This window comes from Podarcis cretensis (assembly GCF_951804945.1).
Source record: "Podarcis cretensis genome assembly, chromosome: Z".
Lineage (NCBI taxonomy): Eukaryota > Metazoa > Chordata > Lepidosauria > Squamata > Lacertidae > Podarcis > Podarcis cretensis.
The window spans coordinates 33,634,674-33,649,639 of record NC_137184.1 but is presented as its reverse complement, the minus strand read 5'-3'; positions in this window follow the sequence as shown (position 1 = coordinate 33,649,639).

Below are 14,966 nucleotides of genomic sequence, written 5' to 3'. Positions count from 1 at the left end.
CTATGCCTGCCCTAAATAGTGATATTACAGAGGCAGACCAACACCCACCAGGATAGGGCTTAAGAATAAACGCTGTGCAGCTATTTCAGAACACCCACAACTTATGCACATTTAACTTGTGTGCATTTAGCCTTGCATGCTTGGAAAATAACAACAACAACAATAACAACAACAACAACAACTAGTTAAACTTAAAGAGGGAGTGGGAAAGGGGTGGGCATCTTGGGGGGGAAATTCTTTGGCAACCCCAACCACCATTGCACCAGGAGGCAGAGCCAAACACTCTCTGAATATTGAGGGGGCTCAGCACTGCCTTGGTCCCTGGGAGTTAGTGCACCTGCCTCCAGCTGCCTGTGAGGTGAGGCATCGTCATTGCCCATCACCATAGTAATGGGTGATTGTCGTTTTCCCATAGCACAAAGATGAGATTTATGCCTTTGGTTCTCTGTACAAGATGCCTTCCTGTGGTTAATGCCAGCAAACAGCAGTCATGATGACTTATTTAAGAGGAGATTGAAATATACTTCTGCGCTTTTTGATATTTCAAAAGGGCAGAAAGTCATCTAGGCACCCCTCAATAATGCTACAGTTTATGACGCATCCCTCCCTCCGTAAGCACTCAATCCCACACACCTGACAGTGCTTCCAGGTACAAGTTCTCTGGGTTTTCATCTGTTATTACATCTTCCACCACTTTACGGAAAGTCATTCTCTACATGCTATACACTAAGGGCTCCTTCTCACATTCAGGGCAAAGGCAGGTTCCTGCGTTTCCAGGGCACATTTTCTGCAACGTTTGTTTTCTTACATTTAGGGATAGGCGGATCTTTCCATTGCAGATCTCTCAATTTATCACTCTTCTAATCTTAAATCTAAATCTTTACATTTCCTCAGCAATCTGTTATTATTCTTTCTAAATCCCCATGAAACTTTATCAGCCAGTCAGTGCCAATTTCTTCCAACGCACACATTTTTTGTGTGCAGTTTTTACTAATGTACATTTTTTTTGCAAGCTATTTCTCCTAGAATTGTAGAGTTGGAAGGCACCCTATCTAAACCAACCCCCTGCAACGCAGGAAATCACAGCTAAAGAATCACTGACAGATGGCCACACAACCTCTATTTAGAAAGTCCACCACCTTCCGATGTCATCCATTCCACTGTCAAGCAACTCTTCTCCTGTAATATAGAGCATTTTTGCATTATATTTTCAGTAATATATTCAATTCTAGTCACATTCTCTTCTTATATATGCATTTTGTAAACACTGTTTGGTTGGGGAACTGCATCGTAAAATTTAGAAAAATGCAAAAAGAGTATCTTTAGAACCTTAAGAAGAGCTGGTCACTGCTGGCTAGTGTGCTGGCTCACACTGATGAAATCCAAAAAGGAAGTCGAAATTGCTGCAGTTTGCATATTCATCTGTGGTCATGAACATAAATCAGCCATGCAAATGTTATTCATATTTGTCCAGATCATTGTTTTTAATTCCACAAATAGTGTATATTAATGATGTGGGATTTTTTAAAATATTGCTCTGCCCTTTCCTTTGCACTGTGAGTTCTGTTATATAAGCCACATAATTCTACATTAAATAGTGGACAACAAGACAAATAACATAGTATTTGGCAGAAACAGAAATGCAGGACAAAGGAAACAGTGCTGATTGTGACAAATACATGTGTGGACAGAAGTCAGAAACCTCCTAGTCTAGAGTGCAGAAGGTAACATTATGCCTTCCAGATGATGTTGGACTCCCATCACTCCCAGCCAGCATGGCCAATAATCAAGGATGATGGGAATGGTAGTTTAACAACATGTGGAGGGTACAACATTGCCTACCCCTGCCCTAGAGCAAGGCAATAGTTTCATTCCACTCTGAAGCTAGACCCAGGTGATCAATTGCAACACGCAGGAAACCTAAACGAATTAAATTTGGGTTGCCATATTTCAATAAGTGAAAATCCAGACACAAAAGTTGTTGAATGAAGTTTTTGAGCTCCTTTTAAGGAAATTCACCCAAATCCACACTTCCAACATAGGTTGCTGTACATCTGGATTTGCCAGGATGTTTCAGTGATTTCCACCCAGACACTGTTTTCAAAGGCCAAATCCTGGTTGTGTTTGCATACAGGGCATATGGCAGTCCTAATTAAATACTGACATATGGCATTGTTTCTAAGAAAGGTATAATACCAGATAACTATGAAATGCATTGTGCAGTGTGGCTAAGGTCTGTATGTGTTGTGGGTGGCAGCTAGTCCTTCAAGAGAGCATTAAAGAGCTACTGTTGGGATGTGTTGGTGCATTCAGTCGTTTAAAAGCTGCATTTTCATTGCACAGTCACAGGAAGCCCCTCTTCTGCTGCATTCTATGAATGCAGATTTGAAACCAAATAGAGACACATGGCAAACAATATTAACCCCATCACCAATCAAGCTTAAAAGCTTTTCCTCAAGAAAAACACAAGGAGATTGCTGTTAAATAATTGCCGCGTGGGTTCAGAGCTCCTGAGGGCAATGGTGAGATAGTTTCGGCAACAGCAAAATGCCGTCTGCCAAAAGGGAGGAAAAAAGCTTGGCTCCTACATTCTGCTCAGTGCCTGGTGCTACCAATAAAACCTTTTCCAGTCTCCAGGGGAGAACTGAGCCATATGGCAAGGGAAGGTCAAAGCTGTGCACTCGACCTATTCCTTGCAAGGCCTTATGAGAGTCAATAGAATAATTTTCAACTCAGAATCTCTGAAAGGAAAGAAGTCCGATTTTAAAATAAAGGAATGGAAGCAGCAGCTCTGGCAGGGCCTGTTGCCCTAGCCAAAGGTTTTCAGGGCCCCAATTTTATTCTATTTTTAAAGAGCTGTGATAATGAAACTTACAAGAAACCAAAGCTGCAGGATTTCGGGTTTTTTGTGGGGGAAGGTAAAAGAGTTGCCTGGCAACATGACAGGTAAGCTGTGAGGAAAAAGCAGCAATCACAAACATAAGGCCTACTTGACAGTGGAAACACTTTTAGCAGTATGGGCCTAACATGGAATTTCTATTTTAAAAAAGGGGGGATGTCAATGCTCGAGAAGTCTGCTTGGAAATGACATCCTTCACTCCAGTGTAAGGCAGCTTCCTGAGTTCCTGAAATGCTGTGCACTGCCTCCTGTTCCTGTAGGACAGGCATGGCCAAACTTCACCCTCCAGCTGTTTTGGGAATACAACTCCCACCATCCCTTGCTAACAGGACCAGTGGTCAGGGATGGTGGTAATTGTAGTCCCAAAACAGCTGGCGGGCCAAGTTTGGCCATGCCTGCTGTAGGAGAAGATACAAAGCAGCCTAATACTGTGTGAGACCATTGGTCCATCTAGCTCAACATTTTCTGCACTGACCGGTGGCAGCTCTCCACAATTTCAGACTCAAGAGTCTCTCGCAACCTTACCTGGACATACCATGAATTGAACCTGGGATTGTCTACATGCAAAGCAAATGCTCTCCCCCTGAACTACAGTCCTGAGAAGCACAAGTGTGAGAAATCCTGAACAGAGCAGCTTCCCAACTTCTGTATGCAGCTGATGCTGCACTCAGATTGGTATATCCATTTCTACATGTATCTTATCAGGTCCATCTACTGTAAGAAGAGTGTGGAGTGATGCATACACAATCACAGAGTTGGAGGAGCCCTTGTTGGCCATCAAATCCAGTCACTTGCTTGGTGCAGGAGAGCCTGACCTAGAGTATCCCCAAGAGACAGCCAGGGAGAGTCCATAACCCCTCTAAGCAATTGGTTTCATTCTCAAACTACAAGGACTGGGGTGGCAGTTATTGGAGAGACAAGCCTTCACCAAAGTACTCAGGGTTGCAGATGCAGCACAATCCAAACAAGCCAAGGTCAAGCATGGAGAATCAGTCTAGGGCCAAACATGTCCCCAAAACAAAGTCAAGGCAACAGGCCAAAGTCAACATCACTTGAAGTTTCAGCAAGGTGGAAGGAAGAAGGAGCCACAGGTCTGTGTCACTCCCAGCAATTGGAAGGCTCAAAGGGGAATCCTTATATATTCTTGCCTTCTTAACCACAACTTCTGGCAGTTAAGAGTTATCATGGATTGCTTACTTAAGACTTTTTTGTGTCAGTGCCCTTGAGCATGGGAGGGCTGCTCCACCTCCAGCATTTCCAGGGGTTCTTCAACAATTGGTGAATCCTGCTAGTGTATCCTCAGCATTGGATTCGGGGCTTCTACTTGCTCCTCAAGGTCCCTGTAGGGTGTCTGGTTTGTCTTCTGAGGACCCCATGACTGGTACCAGGTCAGGGCTAGGCATGGCATGCTCCTCCTGTTAAGAGGTTTCTCTTAATATTAACCCAAATCTACCCTCCATAAATTTAAGCCCCATAGAACTGTTCCTATCCTCTGGGGCAACAAAGAACTAGACTTTGCCCTCTTTTGTGTGACAATGTTTCAGGTATTTGAAGAAAACTACCAGGCTGAAGTCTTCAATCGCTAAGTTGCTTGTTATTTCTGCTCCTTGGGTCAATTGGCAAGTCAATCTTTCTTCAATGGCAGCTCTTGACTCTCCCTCCTCTCACAACTCTGGGCTTCCAGCTAGTATAAAATATTGGCTTTGCATCTTCACCATCAAAAGCTCTGCAGATCTTCTCTCCACTCACCTTGGCAATATGACCTGCATGTGCTTGTTCTATCTGATGTGCAGGGTTGGTGGTCTCCTCCTCTTGAAACAGGGTCTAGCATAGAGGATCTGTGGGCTTGAGGTGGAGTTCCACTGCTGGCTGGTGTAAATTCTCATAAAATGTAGCTCCACAGGCAGCTACACTTTGCTCTCTTTGTCAACTTCAAGGCACAAAGGAAGGCCAAAACCCAGGCAAACTTCCATCTCAAACAACTCCAGCTCAAGAGGAAAATGAACCCAGTTCCAGCCCAGGGCTGGCCCAGTGCAATAGGCAGCACAGCCCTTTTTCTGGAACAATAGTATTCCAGAAACATCCAACTGATTGGGAACTTTTTTCAACTATGGTGTTCATCTTGCAAGATCAGCATACTTTAGAGTGGTGGGGGATGCAACAGTTTGAGTATTCAAGACAAAGCTGCATCTTCAATTTCTCAAGCATTTATACAGTGCATGGTTAAACAATTGAATTTGCTCCTACAAGAGGCAGTGATGGCCAACAACTTGAGTGGCTTTAAAGAAGATTGGACAAATTCATGAAGGATAAGGCTGTCAATGGCTACTAGACATAATGGCGCTGTTTTCTACCTCCACAGTCAGTGACAGTATTGTCTCTGAATACTAGTTGCTGGCATAATGCTGTTGCACTCAGATTCTGCTTGTGGGCTTCTCAACATACAGCCGTGCAATTATATTAGGGAAGTTGTTTGCAAAATGTGCACATTATAAATATGCACTAAAATGCTGGTGAATTTTCATGAAGACTATATAAAAATCACAAACTGATGTGGAAGTCAGTTGGAGAAATAAGAATCTGTGGTAGTGAACAACTTGATTCAACCTTACATCAAACCAGGAACAGGCCCTAGTAGTAACAGTGTCCCTATTTTCCAGGGACATACCTGATTTAGAGAAACTGTTCCAGTTTCTGATTTGAACCCAGAATGTCCTGCTTTTCCTTAGGATGTCCCTATTTTCATTGGAGAAATGTTGGAGGGTGTGGAATTATTCTGATCCCCGAGCTGCCTGAAGGCAATCCTGTATAGGAAAGTGTTTTTTTTTAATGTTTAATGTTTTTATTTGTTTTTATATGTGTTGGAAGCATCCCTGAGTGGCTAGGGCAACTCAATAAGATGTGTAGTGTATAAATAAACGTCCCTATTTTCATTGGAGAAATGTTGGAAGGTATGCTAGAAATCCATGGCAACTGCATCCTCTGTTGATGGCCTTCCAGCTGCTGCTTAAAAACCTTTAACAAAGCAGAACCAGCCATCTTCCAAAGCATTCTGCTCCACTATAAACAAAGTGTGTCATCAGGAAGCTTTTTGCAATATTCAGTCTAAAAAGATATTAAAACACATATGAACTTCCTATATGTCTGGATAGGCTCGCCTAAACAAAAATATTGTTAAGCAGGGACCAAAAGGGGTATGGCAAAGGTGCCTACCTAGTGCAGGGAGTTCCAAAGTTAGGGAGATTGGTTTTGTATGCATGCAGAATGAATATAATATGACATCTGCAGCCATGCAAGTTCTGCAAATCAAAGCACTTGAATGGGCATGTATGGGGTAAGGTGATATTGGAAGATGATGATGATGATGATGATGATGATGATGATGATGATGATGATAAAATCAACAGCCTTCTCTGCTGCCTCTGACAAGGCTCCCTCTACAATCCCTGAGGCTGAACAGGCAATGATAACTGCCTTCCATGAATAATAGAAGCTTGACTTACTGGGAACATACTTTTTTGACTTACTGGGAACACACTTTTTTGCATTCAGGACTGCTGATGGGCACATTTCAATGCATTGAAATGTATGGGCCTTTGTCGCTCCATGTCACAAGGTTGCCATTGTTTCCACATTTTTAAGCTACAAAATGCCCCTGACTTAGGGGGCTGCATAAATATCCTTTTGATTGAAACCTGGCCATTATCCCAAACTTTCCACTTTGGAGAGGGCAGGGGGTGCCTGTTCCTCAGCCTGGTTTATTTTCCAATTAAGCCCCATGACCCTTTCCCCTCCCTAGGCTCCAGCCCAGCTGCTTAGGAATGTGGGGCATCAGAGCAGGTTGTCACTCGGTCCCACAGGCCAACGGCTGAGTGGAATCTGATTATAACAAGCCATTTGCCCTCTGCACTGTAAGTCTCACCTGGAAAAGAAGAAAGGGGGAGAGGGAATAAATAAAGGCCGTTTGGGTCCAGAGCATTTTGCTGACACCTTTGGTTTGCTGGAAAGAAGAAAAGCAAGCAGGCAGGCAAACACACTCACTGCAAAAGTGCAAGGTGTCAAGAGTTTTTCTAACTCATGATTGGTAACTCGTAGGGATGCTGTGCATTTAAATGAATCCAGTGTAAGCACATTTGCAATTCCCCGTGATCATCAGATAGGGTTGAGTTTTTTTTTGTATGTGTATGGGGGTTTTTTGTGCTGCCCTGGAGAAGGGTTTAGATTTTAGAAATAAGCACAAACTTTTTTCAGGTGTTTCTGGAAAAGCAGGAAAACTCTGCTTTTCCTTCACTTGCAGGTTTTCCATCTATCCTGTCATCCTCAGAACGAGGCATAGAATTTCAGGAAAACCTGGATCAGGCTACAAGACCAGTTGTAGGTTTTTTCAGATGAAGGTTTTTCCAGTATAGAGACAAAATTCCAACATTTCACATTAGAACATAAGAAGAGCCCTGCTGGATCACCCAAAGACCACCTATTCCAGCATCCTGTTGTCAAAGTGGCCTACCAGATGCCTATAGGAACCCAGCAAGCAAGACAGCAGTGCAGTGGAATTTCCCCAACCTGTACTCTACAGCAGCTGATATTCAGAAACATACCACCTCTGGTAGTGGAAGTAACCAGGGCCGTCTTTACCTGGGGGTGCAAGGAGTGCCAAATTCTGGAGTTATCGCTGCCGCTTTTTATTTTTTCAAGTTAACTGTTTTCACTGATTCCCCTCCTTAAAAGGTCAACAAGTTTGACCTGCCCCCCCCCAAATTGGGGGGCACTGGGCAGATCTTTGCACCCTGGCGCCGCATATGCTAAAGACGGCCCTGAAGGGAACATACAGCCATAATTCTTATTAGCCTTTGATAACCTTCTCTGTTAATTTGTCTAGCCCCCCCCCCTTTCTAAATTCAACTAAGTTGGGGGCCATTACTAAATCTTATGGTAGTGCATTTCATATAACTATTCCTCTTGCCCCAAATCTCCCAACATTCAACTTCATTGCATTCCCCTGGGCTCTAGTCTTATAAGAGAGGGAGAAAAACTTTTGTTCCCTGTTAGAATTCACTGCTATACATATTATCCACAGGCCTCTCCACCTCCATCATATCCCACCTTACTAGCATTTTTTATAAATGAAAAAGCCCAAAACGTAACATTTTCTCATAGAGAATTTGCTCCAGTCCCTTGATCATTTTTGTTGCTCTCTTCTGAAACTTTTCCTGCTCTACAATATCCATTTTGAAGTAACCTGACCAAAACTCTACCTGCTATAGTATTCCTTGCGTGTTCACACCATAGATTTGGATAATGGCATTTTGATAATTGGCAGTTTTATTTTCCATTCCTTTCCTAATGGTCCCTAACATGGAATCCCCTCTTTCACAGCTGCTGCACACTGAGCCAACGTTTTCATCAAACAATCCACTATGATCCCAATATTTTTTCATTGCAGGTCTTAATGTTTTTAGTGATGTGCTCCTTGATTTGGGGGTGTCTGCTTACATTTCTTCTGCCAAAGTTTTGCTTCTCATTTGAACAAAACTTTCATTTTCTGAATGAAGCCTTTTTGCCTCTTATAAGCTCCTCAACTCAGCTTGTTAACCCAGCTGGCCTCTGTGGAACCTTCCCTGATTTTCACTACACATTCTACTGGAGCTCCTGTTATTGTGGGTTTGAATAACCCTCAAGAATTCTGGAGAGATTTGACCCTCTTGACATCCACTTTCAGCTTCCTTTTGAGTAGTTTCTTCTTGCAAAGTCAAATGTGACAACGTTGGATTTCCTTGGCAATTGTCCACTTAAAAATACACTGCATTTGATAGTGTTGTGTTGTGGCCACTTTTTCAATTAATTCAACAACACATACCTTACCAGGTCCTGGAAGATAAAGTCTAGGGTCACCTTCCCTCTGGTCAGTTCCATGACTAGGGCACAATCATTTAGGATATCTAGAAATGTTACCTCTTTGTCGTGGCTGGAACATGCATTCACTCAGTCTATGGGATGGCAATTCAAATATACTACATTTATTGTTTGACTCCCTCCTTGGTTTCATTCTCCATCTCATCATTGCCCTGGACATTTTTGGTCAGGAAGGCAATATTATGTCCCTGGTACTAAATTACTCTTGGAACCCAGTATTGCCACTCATAGTAATTTTGTGGAAGGCTGTCCTCCTTGGGATTTCTCAGTGTGCTCTTTGACATAGACAGTGACACCACCTCCAATACATCCTTCTTTGTTCTTCCTAAACAGTTTGTATCCAGAGATAGCTGTGTCTCACTGGTTATCTCCATTCCACCAGTTCTCCTTTATGCACGCTGTGTTTGTGCTTGCTTTAAATACCAAGCACTCCAGCTTGTCAATCTTGGCTCAGAGACATTCACATATACTTACTCAGTGTCTCTCTCCAAGAGTCTCTGGAATGTGCAGGTTCTCCTACAGTGCTTTGGCCTCTGGATTTGCTAATAATAATAATAATAATAATAATAATAATAATAATTTTTATTTATATCCTGCCCTCCCCAGCTGAAGCCGGGCTCAGAGTGGCTAACATCAAATGCTATCATTTCCCCTTGCACTTTCATTGCCTTTTTTTTTTTAATAATAATTTTTATTAGTTTTCCAATTTTAAAACAAAACAATAACAACGACATAAAAACATCCACCAATACAAACAAACACACAAATATAAATTCTCAACCTCATTTTCATAAGCCTCCTTTCTCGGACTTCCCCATACCTCACCTTTTTTGCATCCTTATTTTACAGTTTTTCAGCAACCCTTTTAGCCAATTAAATTTAAATTTGTTATCTTTCTCAATTTCACCTTAAATAACATTTTCAGCTGCAATTCTGCATCTTGCTTCCCCTTGACATTTTAGCACTCATCAATATTATAACAGTTCTTAAGATAAGCTTTGAACTTCTTCCAGTCTTCCTCCACCGTCTCCTTCTCTTGGTCACGGATTCTGCCAGTCATTTCTGCCAGTCCCATAAAGTCAATCACTTTCGTCTGCCATTCTTCCAGTGTGGGGAGTTCTTGTGTCTTCCAATACTTTGCTAGAAGAATCCTTGCTGCTGTAGTGGCGTACATAAAAAAGGTCCTATCCTTCCTTAACACCAATTGGCCGACCATGCCCAAGAGGAATGCCTCTGGTTTCTTGTGAAAAGTACATTTAAGTACTTTCTTAATTTCATTGTAAATCATTTCCCAAAAGGCTTTAATCTTTGGGCAGGTCCACCAAAGGTGAAAGAAGGTTCCTTCAGTCTCATTACATTTCCAACATTTATTATTGGGCAGATGATAAGTCTTCGCAAGCTTAACTGGGGTCATGTACCACCTGTAAATCATTTTCATAATATTTTCTCTTAGGGCATTACATGCTGTGAATTTAATACCGGTGGTCCATAACTGTTCCCAGTCAGCAAACATAATGTCATGTCCAACGTCCTGTGCCCATTTAATCATAGCTGATTTAACTGTCTCATCTATTGTATTCCACTTCAGCAACAAATTATACATTCTTGATACATTCTTAGTATTGGATTCTAGCAATTCTGTTTCCAATTTCGATTTCTCCACCTGGAAGCCAATTTTCCTGTCTTGTTTAAAAGTTTCCATTATTTGATAATAATGAAGCCAATCTCGCACCTTGGGCTTTAATTTCTCAAAACTCTGTAGTTTAAATTCACCGCTTTCTTGTTCTAAAATTTCAGAGTATTTTGGCCATTTGGATTCCATATTAAGTTTCTTCACCTCCTTAGCCTCCATAGGTGATAACCACCTAGGAGTTTTATTTTCCAACAAATCCTTGTACCGAATCCAAACATTATATAATGCTTTCCTAACAATATGGTTTTTAAAACCCTTATGAACTTTAACCTTGTCGTACCATAAATATGCATGCCAACCAAACCTATTATCAAATCCTTCCAAATCCAGAATATCTGCATTCTCAAGAAGTAGCCAATCTTTCAACCAGCAGAAAGCTGCCGATTCATAGTACAGTCTCAAATCCGGCAGGGCAAACCCCCCTCTTTCTTTAACGTCAGTAAGTATCTTAAATTTTATTCTGGGCTTTTTGCCCTGCCAGATAAATTTAGATATATCTTTCTGCCACTTCTTGAAGCAATCCAGTTTATCCACAATTTGTAATGTCTGAAACAAAAATAACATTCTAGGCAATACATTCATTTTAATCACTGCAATTCGGCCTAACAAGGAAAGCTTCAAATTCGACCATATTTCTAGATCTTTCTTTACCTCTGTCCAACATTTGTCATAATTATCCTTAAATAAATTCACATTTTTAGATGTCATGTTAATCCCCAAATATTTTACTTTCTTTGCCACCATTAACCCAGTTTCATTTTGGAATCTCTCTCTTTCAACATTTGTTAAGTTTTTTTCCAGAACTTTAGTTTTTTGTTTATTCAGCTTGAATCCTGCCACCTGGCCAAAGAATTGAATTAACTCTAAAACTCTTTTTGTACTAGTGTCTGGCTCTTGTAATGTCAATACTAGGTCATCTGCAAATGCCTTCAATTTATAATGTTTAGCTCCGACCTGAACTCCTTTTATCAGCTGGTCCCCCCTGCTCATGTTCAACAAAACCTCCAGGACTGATATAAAAAGTAATGGGGATATCGGGCACCCCTGCCGTGTCCCTTTTTCTATGGATAGTTCATCAGTAACCGCATTATTTACAATTAACTTAGCCTTTTGTTCAGAATATATTGCACTTATACCATTTTCAAACCTTTGGCCTACCCCCATCCCATGGAGATTCTTCTTCATGAACTTCCAAGAAATATTATCAAAAGCTTTCTCCGCATCCACAAAAATCAGGACTGCCTTCGTGTTAATATTTACAGTTAGCAGTTCCATAATATCAATTATGTTCCTTACATTATCTGATAAGTGTCTTCCTGGGAGAAAGCCTGCCTGGTCCTTATGAATCTCCTCCATTAACACCCTCTTCAGTCTTTTTGCTAAAATGTCAGCAAATATTTTGTAATCCACATTAAGTAATGATATAGGGCGGTAGTTCTTGATCTGGTTTTTTTCAGTTTAAGTCTTTGGTATAAGTGTGATAAAAGCTTCTTTCCACGATTCAGGTGCCTTTTTCCCCTCTAATATTTCATTACAAACCTCCTTAAGCGGCTGTATTAACCATTCTTTCAATGCTTTATAATATCTGGAGTTTCATTGCCTAATTTTATCCTTCTTCCATCTGGATGTTTTCACAAACATTTTCACTTTCACCCTGGTCAGTATTTTCAGGATGGATTCAAGTGCACCACCAACCTTCCTAGCTCCCACATTATTGGAACATCATGGGCTACCAAACACTCCTTTGCCAAGTCTAGGTATTACCTGAGGGCAACCCATGGATAGCCCTTCTCCCAGAAATATTGTGGGAGCCTCGTTGCTTCAACATGTGGCAGTGATGAGTGAGGTAACTTAGATGGCTTTAAAAGAAAACTGAACAAATTCATGGAGGATAAGGTGATAAATAGCTACTAATCCTGATGGCTGTGTTCTGCCTCCCCTTGTTGGACACAGTAATGCTTTTGACTACAAGTTGCTGGAAACCACAGGTATGGAAGAGTGCTGTTGGGCTCAAGTCTTCCCATAGACATCTAGTTGGTCACTGTGAGAACAAGATGGTGGACTAGATGGGCCATATTCATTGCTTTGGTGGCTTTTATCTCCGAAAATGGCTATGTGCAGAAGATTGTTGATATCAAGGAGACAGTTTCTGGCATTGATTGAGATGATTGTTTATAATCTTCTACCCAATGTGTGGGAGCCATGAAGCCATGGCAGAGGCTTGTAGTGCTGCCTGGTGCCTCGCTGACCTCGGTGACGCGGCATGTCCGTGCTTTGCAGTGTATTGAGTGTATTGACCTTATATGGAGTTGTGTTCCCGCTGGGCAGTAATACCATATATGGTAATGAGTGTTGTATAGCCATGATCGGGCGATGTGACGTGGGACATTGGCAGATGGCCACGTAGGCTGTTAGAGAAAGGAGAGGATAATAAAAATACCAGAGAGGAGGAACGCTTGAGTGAGCTGCCCTCCACCCTGATGATACTCGCTGTCTTTGGCTCTGTGTTTTTTCTATACTGCACACCACTGTTGACGGCTGGTTTCCGTCACCAATGGCCACTAGTGATTGTAGAATTTGATGGCTTCAAAAAGGGATTAGATAAATTCCTGGAGGATAAGGCTGCTAGCCATTTCTGCCTCCACTGTTGGAGGAATTATTGTCTCTGAATATCAGCTGCTGGGAATAACCAATGGAGAGAGTACTGTTGTGCTCAGGTTCAACAACAAACTACATATCTATCCGTGCTGCATATTTAAGGCACTATTTTACCTTCCTAAAAAGTCATAGCTTCGCTCAAGGCATCCCGGGAACTGTAGTTTGTTACGGGTGCTGAGACTTGTCAAAAGACCTCTGTTCCTCTCACAGAGCTACAGTCCCCAGGGTGGTTTAATGAGAAAACCCTCTTCCCAGGAAACTCTGGGAACTGTAGCTCTGTGACTGTTTAATGTGATATAATAGTGCTTTCGGTGTTTAATGCAGATGGGGTCTCAGTGTGTGCCTGTCCCTTTAAAATACAAGTGATTGGGAAGAGGCTGCTTCATATACATTTTATTTAATGGGCAAGTTGATTTGTCTGTTTATTTTTTGCCTTTTACTTCTGAAGATTTTTGCCCTGGGCTGTTGTCATAGCACATGAGTACAAAAAACCAGCAGCCCTTTCAACCAGTGGTACCTCCTTATTAAAAATCCATCCCTGGAATTCAAATCTAAAACACTACATTCATAACTTCTTTCTGCAGCACACTGTTTGGCTTTTGCGTAAGCGCAGGCACCTTGTAGAATCTTGATGTATTTGAGGATGTAATTGAAAATATGAAATCTAAAGATTTTACAGTAAACATCGACTGTGTTTCTACACGCTAGTGAGCTGTGGATGTGCTTTGTACACAAGGTATAGATCATGAGCCCATTAGAAGCCATGGGTTACAATCCTTGCCTGGCACAAATCAGCATGGTGCTCTCGGCTATAGTGGAGTCTAGCTGCCTTAACTCCAGCATCAGGCTCACACCATTGTTGTTTATGTGACTGCTGTCCTTGAAAGGAATAACATTTAGCACATTACTCCTGGCTGGAGCGTGACTCTGGAATCCTTTTGTTTTGTGGAGGTCTATAAATCACCTGCCTCACCTAAGCTGTGCCCCACAGGCCTGTTATTTATGCAAACTTCAATACCAACATGATTATCATCTAAGCACGCTGCGGTTTTAAGACACAGTGAGCTCCCAAAATGTACCCAGAAGAGGCACAGGCTGTTGACAGCTGGCCAGGAAGCTGGGAGGCGGGAAGATATCATAGCGCTGGCATTTCAGACAGCTCAGCCCTGGCGGCAAGCAGGAGCTTTGTAGAATGCATAGTGTAATGATTCTGGGCTAACAAGTGTTTGAAGATCATCGGCCTGATCCATCTCTATTACGTCGCTCTCATTCAGCATCCGTGAAATCCAAAGGGAACATGGTGCTATTGTGCTTGTAGGCTTCTTTCATCCCTCTCCTTTCTCCCCAAAAATCCACAATCTACCACTGGGCAATACCTATATCTGGACCAACCGAAAGGTCATGAAATAATGAGCGAGATTTTGAGTTCTGCAAAATTCTTATCCAGGCAAGTTGTTACATGGAACAGGAGGATGAGGAAAAGCTTCAGAAGCAGACAAATTAGGTGAAGTCAACATGGAGATTGGAGCAGATGGAACAAATCTCTGCTAGGCACTGAATGAAACAGGTTACACATCTAGGGTTCAGGGGAAATGAACCAGTGGCCACTCCCCATTTTGAAAGCTCAAAGGTCAACTGTTAGAGACCCAAGATGGCTGAAAAATGAAATAGAATTGATCAGGGTTACCTGCCATCCCACACTGACCTTAAAAGTCCAGGGAGAAGCAATGCAGGGGCAAGCTGCTTGCCAAGAATCAATATGTTCACACAGTCATAGTAAGCCATATCCTGGTTTACTGTGAT